We start from the raw sequence: 8,225 nt of genomic DNA, 5'->3' as shown, positions 1-8,225 counted from the left end.
GTTTCTCCCCCTCCCCGCTCTCCACCGAGGCAGGATCGCAGCGACCCAAAACGGCCTCAAAACGGCCCAGAGAGGACAAATTGCTAAAAATGACTAAAAATTTAGAAAACGGGAACCAAAACCAAAAAAAAAGGCACAAAAAAAAAAGCCTAAAACCAAAAAAAAAATACGAAAGGCAGAAAAAAACCCAAGTGAGAGGAGTAAGTACCCGCGGCGCGGTCACGCAGCGCCGGCCCGACCCAAAACTCCGCTTTCTGAGCCCATTCCCGCGCCGGGGGTCGGGAGCCTGCCCCCAAAATCCCGCTTTCTGAGCCCGTTTCGCGACGGGCGAGCGCGGCGCCGGCCCCAAAAAGCCGTTTTCTGAGCTCGTTTTGCGCTGGGGGAGCATGCCGGACCCGAAAAAACCCGCTTTCCCGCGCCTGTTCAGCGCCGGGGACGCGTGCCGGACCCCAAAAACCCCTTTTCTCAACCCATTTGACGCTGGCGACGCGTGCCTGACCCAAAAAGCCGCTTTCGGAGCTCGTTTTGCGCCGGGACGCGTGGCTGCCCCCAAAATCCCGCTTTCTGAGCCCGTTTTGCCCCGGGGGAAGCGGGCCCGACCCCAAACCCCGTTTTCCGAGCCCGTTTTTGCGCTGGGGGCGTGAGCCTGACCCCAAATCCCGCTTTCTGAGCCCGTTTAGCGCCGGGGAAGCACGCCGGACCCAAAATCCCGCTTTCCGAGCCCGTTTTGCGCTGCGGACACGAGCGCGAACCCCAAAATCCCGCCTTCCGAGCCCGTTTTGCGCCGGGGACGCCGCGCCACCGGAACCCCCCCCCCCCCCCAAAAAATCCCCCAAAACCCCTAAAGCGCCCCAAAACACGCGGGGCGGGGGCGGGGCGCGCGCCTCTTCCCGTGCGGCCGTAGGTACCGAAATCGGCGATTTTCCACCCAAAAAAAAACCCTCCAAAAGCACCCCAAAGCGCGCACCGCCTCGGAGCACCGCCAGCGACGCCGCCAGGTAGATTTTTTGGGGCAGTTTCTCCGGTATTTGGGTACTTCGGGGGCCTCGCCCCCCCCCTTACGGTGGTGTAGGGAAACTGTCGGTTTTTGGTTTTGCCGGAAACCCCCGTTTTTCGGGGCGGTTTTTGGGGTGTGGGGGGGGTGGTGTCGCGATTGCCTTCCAGGGAGCGGCGCGACGCGGCCGGACCCGCGGCGGAGCCAGCAGGTGACTTACGCTTTTCTTGACCCCCCCCTTCTCCCAAAACCTCACAGATTCACCCCAAAACGACATTGGAGCTCAAACGCCCCCCCCCAAAATCGAACCAAAACCCACGAAATCGCCCAAAAAGACCCAAAACCGTGGGGTTTTTGCCTCCCCACTGTCAAAAACCCCACAAAAATGGGGTTGCGGGGCCCCCCCCGGCTTCACGCCGCGCCCCCCCCCCCCCCCCCCTCGATTTATAAATCCACAAATCGGGTGAAAACGCAGCAAAAAGCGGGTCGGGGCCGAGGGGGGGGGGACCCCGCTGCGATGCCCGGGGGGGCCCAAAATCGCCTGAAATTGCCCCAAAATCCATCTCCCCGCCCCCCCCCCGGGCCAGGTTTTCTTTTCCCTGAGAGAACGCCGTTGTCTCAGGTTTTGCTTTTCTCCTGCGGCCCCCCCCCCCCCAAAAAAAAAAGTGAAAAAAAGGACAAAACGGCCAAAAAAAAAAGCAAAAGGCGCCGGTGGCGGCACTCCCGACGGACGGGGTTCGAGTCCCCGCGGCGCCTGCTGCTGGCCGGGGCGCGTCGCGACGGGGGGGGCTTCGGGTCCCGCTGCCCCCCCCCCACGCACACACGGGGCTCTGCGCCTCCTCCCTTTCCGCACGACCCTAATCCTAAACCCCGCAATCCCAATCCTGACCCCTCAATCCCAATCCTAAACCCCCCAATCCCAATTCTGATGCCCTAAATCCCAATCCTAAACCCCGCAATCCCAATCCTGACCCCCTAAACCCCGATCCTGACCCCCGAATCCCAATCCTAAATCCCCCAATCCCAATCCTGACCCCCCCAATCCCAATCCTAAACCCCCCAATCCCAATTCTGACCCCCGCAATCCCAATCCTAAACCCCCCAATCCCAATTCTGACGCCCTAAATCCCAATCCTGACCCCCCAATCCTAAACCCCGCAATCCCAATCCTGACCCCCTAAACCCGGATCCTGACCCCCCCCAATCCCAATCCTGACCCCCCCCATCCCAATCCTGACCCCCCAATCCCAATCCTAAACCCCCCAATCCCAATCCTAAACCCCCCAATCCCAATTCTGACCCCCCCCAATCCCAATCCTGACCCCCCAATTCCAGTCGTAAACCCCCCAATCCTAAACCCCACAATCCCAATCCTGACCTCCTAAACCCCAATCCTAAATCCCCCCAATCCCAATCCTGACCCCCCAATTCCAATCCTAAACCCCGAATCCTAAACCCCCCAATCCCAATTCTGACCCCCTAAACTCCAATCCTAACCCCCCCAATCCCAATCCTGACCCCCTCAATCCCAATCCTGACCCCCGAATCCCAATCCTGACCCCCCCAATCCCAATCCTGACCCCCCAATTCCAGTCGTAAACCCCCAATCCTAAACCCCGCAATCCCAATCCTAAACCCCACAATCCCAATCCTGACCTCCTAAACCCCAATCCTAAATCCCCCAATCCCAATCCTGACCCCCCCAATTCTAATCCTAAACCCCCCAATCCTAAACGCCGCAATCCCAATTCTGACCCCCTAAACTCCAATCCTAAACCCCCCAATCCCAATCCTGACCCCCCCAATCCCAATCCTGACCCCCCCCAATCCCAATTCTGACCCCCGCAATCCCAATCCTAAACCCCCCAATCCCAATTCTGACCCCCGCAATCCCAATCCTAAACCCCCCAATTCCAATCGTAAACCCCCCAATCCTAAACCCGCAATCCCAATCCTAAACCCCACAATCCCAATCCTGACCTCCTAAACCCCAATCCTAAATCCCCCAATCCCAATCCTGACCCCCCAATTCCAATCCTAAACCCCCCAATCCTAAACGCCGCAATCCCAATTCTGACCCCCTAAACTCCAATCCTAAACCCCCCAATCCCAATCCTAAAACCCCCCAATCCTAAACCCCCCAATCCCAATCCTAAACCCCCCAATCCCAATCCTAAACCCCCCAATCCCAATCCTAAACCCCCCCAAACCCCAATCCTGACCCCCCTCAATCCCAATCCTGACCCCCCTCAATCCCAATCCTGACCCCCGCAATCCCAATCCTGACCCCCTAAACCCCAATCCTAAATCCCCCAATCCCAATCCTGACCCCCCCTAAACACCAATCCTGACCCCCCAATCCCAATCCTAAACCCCCGAATCCCAATCCTAAACCCCCACTCCCAGTTCTGACCCCCTAAACTCCAATCCTAAACCCCCCAATCCCAATCCTAAACCCCAATCCCAATCCTAAACCCCCAATCCCAATCCTGACCCCCTAAACCCCGATCCTGACCCCCGAATCCCAATCCTAAACCCCCCACTCCCAATTCTGACCCCCTAAACCCCAATCCTAAACCCCAATCCCAATCCTAAACCCCCCAATCCCAATCCTGACCCCCTAAATCCCAATCCTAAACCCCCCACTCCCAATTCTGATCTCCTAAACTCCAATATTAAACCCCCCAATCCTAAACCCCCCAATCCCAATTCTGACCCCCCTAAATCCCAATCCTGACCCCCAAACCCTAATCCTAAACCCCCCAATCCCAATCCTAGCCCCCGAAACTCCAATCCTGACCCCCCTAAACCCCAATCCTAAGCCCCCTAAACCTAATCCTCACCCCCCAACCCCTCAACCCCAATCCCAACCCCCTAAACTCATCCTAAACCCCCTAAACCTGATCCCAACCCCCTCAACCCCAATCCTAACCTCCTAATCCCAACCCTAATCCCCCTAAACTCACCCTAACCCCCCAACCCTATTAAGCAATAGCGTATTTTTCATCCTCTATTACCAACAGTTTGACCCGGTTCCCGGGGTCTGAGGGGCCCCAGATATCTGGGCTTTCTTTTAATTAAATTAAAAAATTCTTTAATGTAATTTAAAAAATTCTTTTATTTTAAAAATTCTTTAATGTAATTTTAAAAATTATTTAATTTAAAAATTATTTAATATAAAAAATTCCTTAATGTAATTTAAAAAATTCTTTATTTTAAACATTCTTTAATTTAAACATTCTTTAAATTCTTTTATTTTAAAAATTCTTTAATGTAATTTTAAAAAATCTTTTAAAAAATCTTTTAAAAATTCTTTAATGTAATTTTAAAATTCTTTAAAAAATTCTTTAATGTAATTTTTAAAAATCTTTAAAAATTCTTTAATGTAATTTAAAAAAATCTTTATTTTAAACATTATTTTTAAAAATTATTTTGAAAATTCTTTAATTTAAAAAATTCTTTAATGTAATTTTTAAAATTCTTTAAATTAAATTTGGCGTTCTTTTAGTCTTTAATTTAAAAAATCTTTAATTTAATTTAAAGAATTCTTTAAATTAATTTTAAAAAATCTTTAATTTTAAAAAATCTTTAATTTAAAAAAATCTTTAATGTAATTTAAAAAATTCTTTTAAAATTCTTTAATGTAATTTAAAAAATTCTTTTAAAATTCTTTAATGTAATTTTAAAAATTCTTTAAAAATTCTTTAATGTAATTTTAAAAAATTCTTTTAAAAATTCTTTAATGTAATTTAAAGAAGTCTTTAATTGAATTAAAACGTTAGGGGAAGGTAGGGCGGGGGGGCTCCCTATAGCGCCCGCCCGCCACCGGGAGCGCGAAGAACGCAGCCCCGCGGGACGCCCCCTGCGAAGGGCGGGATTGGGGATTTTTCGCGGGGGGCCTGGGGGGGTTGGGGGTTCCGAGGGTCGGGGGGGGGGGCGCGGAGCCCCTGGGATCGTGCCCCGAAACGGCCCTTTGGGGGGGGAGAGGAGGATTTGGGAGAAAAAACAACCCGGAAAATGGGGGAAAAGATTGAAAAATAAATAAATGAAGAAATAAATCGATAAGCGGTTCGATGGCGTGTCATTGTTCTTGGATTTGGGGAAAAAACAACCCGAAAAACAGGGAAAAAGATTTTTAAATAAATAATTGGTTTGAAAGCGTGCAATTGTCTGGGATTTGGGGGGAAAAAATTTAAAAAAACCTAGGGAAAAAAGATTGAAAAATAAATGAATGAATGAATAAATAAATAAGTGGTTTGATGGCGTGTGATCGTCTGGGATTTGAGGAAAAAACAACCCGAAAACTGGGGGAAAAGATTTATAAATAAATAAGTGAATAAATAAATAAATAAGTGGTTTGATGGCGTGTAATTGCCTAGGATTTGGGGGGGGGGGGAACTAGGGAAAAAGATTAATAAATAAATAAATAAATGAATGAATAAATAAGTGGTTTGATGTCGTGTAATCGTCTGGGATTTGGGGAAAAAACAACCCGAAAACTGGGGGAAAAGATTGAAAAATAAATAAATAAATGAACAAATAAATAGATAAGTGGTATGATGGCGTGTGATCGTCTGGGATGTGGGGGAAAAAAAAACAATCCGAAAACTAGGGAAAAAGATTTAAAAATAAACGAATGAATAAATAAATAAGTGGTTTGATAGCATGCGATCGCCTGGGATTTGGGGAAAAACAACCCGAAAAACAGGGAAAAAAGATTTTTAAAGTAAATAAATAATTGGTTTGATAGCGTGCAATTGTCCGGGATTTGGGAAAAAAAAAAAAAGAAAAGAAAACTAGGGAAAATGATTGAAAAATAAATGAATGAATGAATAAATAGATAAGTGGTTTGATGTTGTGTAATCACCTGGGATTTGGGGAAAAATCAACCCGAAAACTGGGGGAAAAGATTTAAAAATAAATAAATGAATGAATAAATAAATAAGTGGTTTGATGTCGTGTAATCGTCTGGGATTTGGGGAAAAAACAACCCGAAAAACAAGGAAAAAGATTTTTAAAGTAAATAAATAATTGGTTTGATAGCGTGTAATTGTCCAGGATTTGGGGGAAAAAAAAAACAACAAAAAAATGAAAACTAGGGAAAATTATTGAAAAATAAATAAATGAATGAATAAATAAATAAGTGGTTTGATGTCGTGTAATTGTCTGGGATTTGGGGAAAAAACAACCCCAAAATAAATAAATAAATAAATGAATAAGCGGTTTGATATCGTGTAATCATCTGGGATGTGGGGGAAAAAAAACAAAAACAACCCGAAAACTAGGGAAAAAGATTTAAAAATAAACGAATGAATAAATAAATAAGTGGTTTGATGTCGTGTGATCGTCTGGGATTTGGGGAAAAATCAACCCAAAAACTGGGGAAAGAGATTTATAAATAAATAAATAAATAAATACGTGGTTTGATATCGTGTGACCGTCTGGGATTTGAGGAAGAAAAAAAAAAAAAAACAAAAAACAACCCAAAAACTAGGGAAAAAGATTTAAAAATAAATAAAGGATTTGGGGGAAAAAAATAGGGAAAAGGTAAATAAATAAATAAATAAGTGGTTTGATGTTGTGCAATCGTCTGGGGGAGAACGAGAAGGATTTGGGGAAAAAAAAAAACTAGGGGAAAAGATTTATAAACAAACAAATAAATAAATAGATAAATAAATAAATAACCGGTTTGATATCGTGAATTCGTCTCGCCTAAGAAGCCCAGAAAAGGACCTTGGGTATTTTGGCCCAAATATGGGTCTGATGAAAATTGGGGGGCGGTCGTCCTTTGGGGGAGAACGAGAAGGATTTGGGGAAAAAGAAAAAAAAAATATAGGGAAAAAGATTTATAAATAAATAAATAAATAAAAAGTGGTTTGAAAGCGTGTAAATCATCTGGGATTTGGGAAAAAAAAATAGGGAAAAAGATAAATAAATAAATAAATAAATAAGTGGTTTGATGTCGTGTAATCGTCTGGGATTTGGGGAAAAAATCAACCCAAAAACTGGGGAAAAAGATTTATAAATAAATAAATAAATAAATAAGTGGTTTGAAAGCGTGTAATCGTCTGGGATTTGGGAAGGAAAAAAAAAGAAAAACAACCCCAAAACTAGGGAAAAAGATAAATAAATAAGTGGTTTGATATCATGTAATCGTCTGGGATTTGGGAAAAAAAAACGACCCAAAAACTGGGGAAAAAGATTTATAAATAAATAGATAGATAGATAAATAAATAAATAACCGGTTTGATATCGTGAATTTGTCTGGCCTAAGAAGAAAATTGAGGGGGGGTCATCTTTTGGGGGAGAACGAGAAGGATTTGGGGAAAAAGAAAAAAAAATAGGGAAAAAGCTTTATAAATAAATAAATAAATAAATAAATAAATAAATGGTGGTTTGAAAGCGTGTAATCGTCTGGGATTTGGGGGAAAAAAACTGGGGAAAAAAACTGGGGAAAAAGATAAATAAATAAATAAGTGGTTTGATGTCGTGTAATCATCCGGGATTTGGGGAAAAATCAACCCAAAAACTGGGGAAAGAGATTTATAAATAAATGAATAGACAGATAGGTAGATAGATAGATAAATAAATAAATAGATAAATAAATAACTGGTTTGATATAGTGCAGGGGGAGAACGAGAAGGATTTGGGGAAAAAAAAACCTAGGGGAAAAGATTTATAAACAAACAAGCAAATAAATAAATAGATAGATAAATTGATAGATAGATAGATTAAATTAATTAATTAATTAATTAATTAATAACCGGTTTGATGTCGTTAACTCGTCTGGCCTAAGAAGCCCAGAAAAGGACCTTGGGTATTTCGGCCCAAATACGGGCCTGATGAAGATTTACCTAACTTTTATGTACCAATACGGGGCTGGTGAAGATTTACGTAAGGTTTTATGCGAAAAATAAACCAAAATAAGTCTTTTTTTTTGGGGGGGGGGAGGAACGGAGCCGCGCTCCCTGTGAGCCCCAACGCCGCGCCGGGGGCCGGGGCTGGAACCGAGGCTGAGCCTGAGGCAAAAAATTAGAATAATGTGGAGGAAATATTGGGAATTTCGCCCCCTTTTCATAATAATTGTACTTATAATTAATAATAATTAATGATTAATAATAACAGCACTAGCTGTGTGTCCTCTCGGGGAGGTTTTAGGGGGACAAACGCTTTATTTGAACGTGCGTTAGGTGACGAACACGTTTTGTGACCTCCCCCTTACCAGCAGACA

Source organism: Anser cygnoides, unplaced genomic scaffold (genome assembly GCF_040182565.1).
Source record: "Anser cygnoides isolate HZ-2024a breed goose unplaced genomic scaffold, Taihu_goose_T2T_genome scaffold_43_1, whole genome shotgun sequence".
In the NCBI taxonomy this organism is placed as follows: domain Eukaryota; kingdom Metazoa; phylum Chordata; class Aves; order Anseriformes; family Anatidae; genus Anser; species Anser cygnoides.
The sequence above is the reverse complement of the archived record's forward strand: the minus strand, read 5'-3'. Positions refer to the sequence as shown.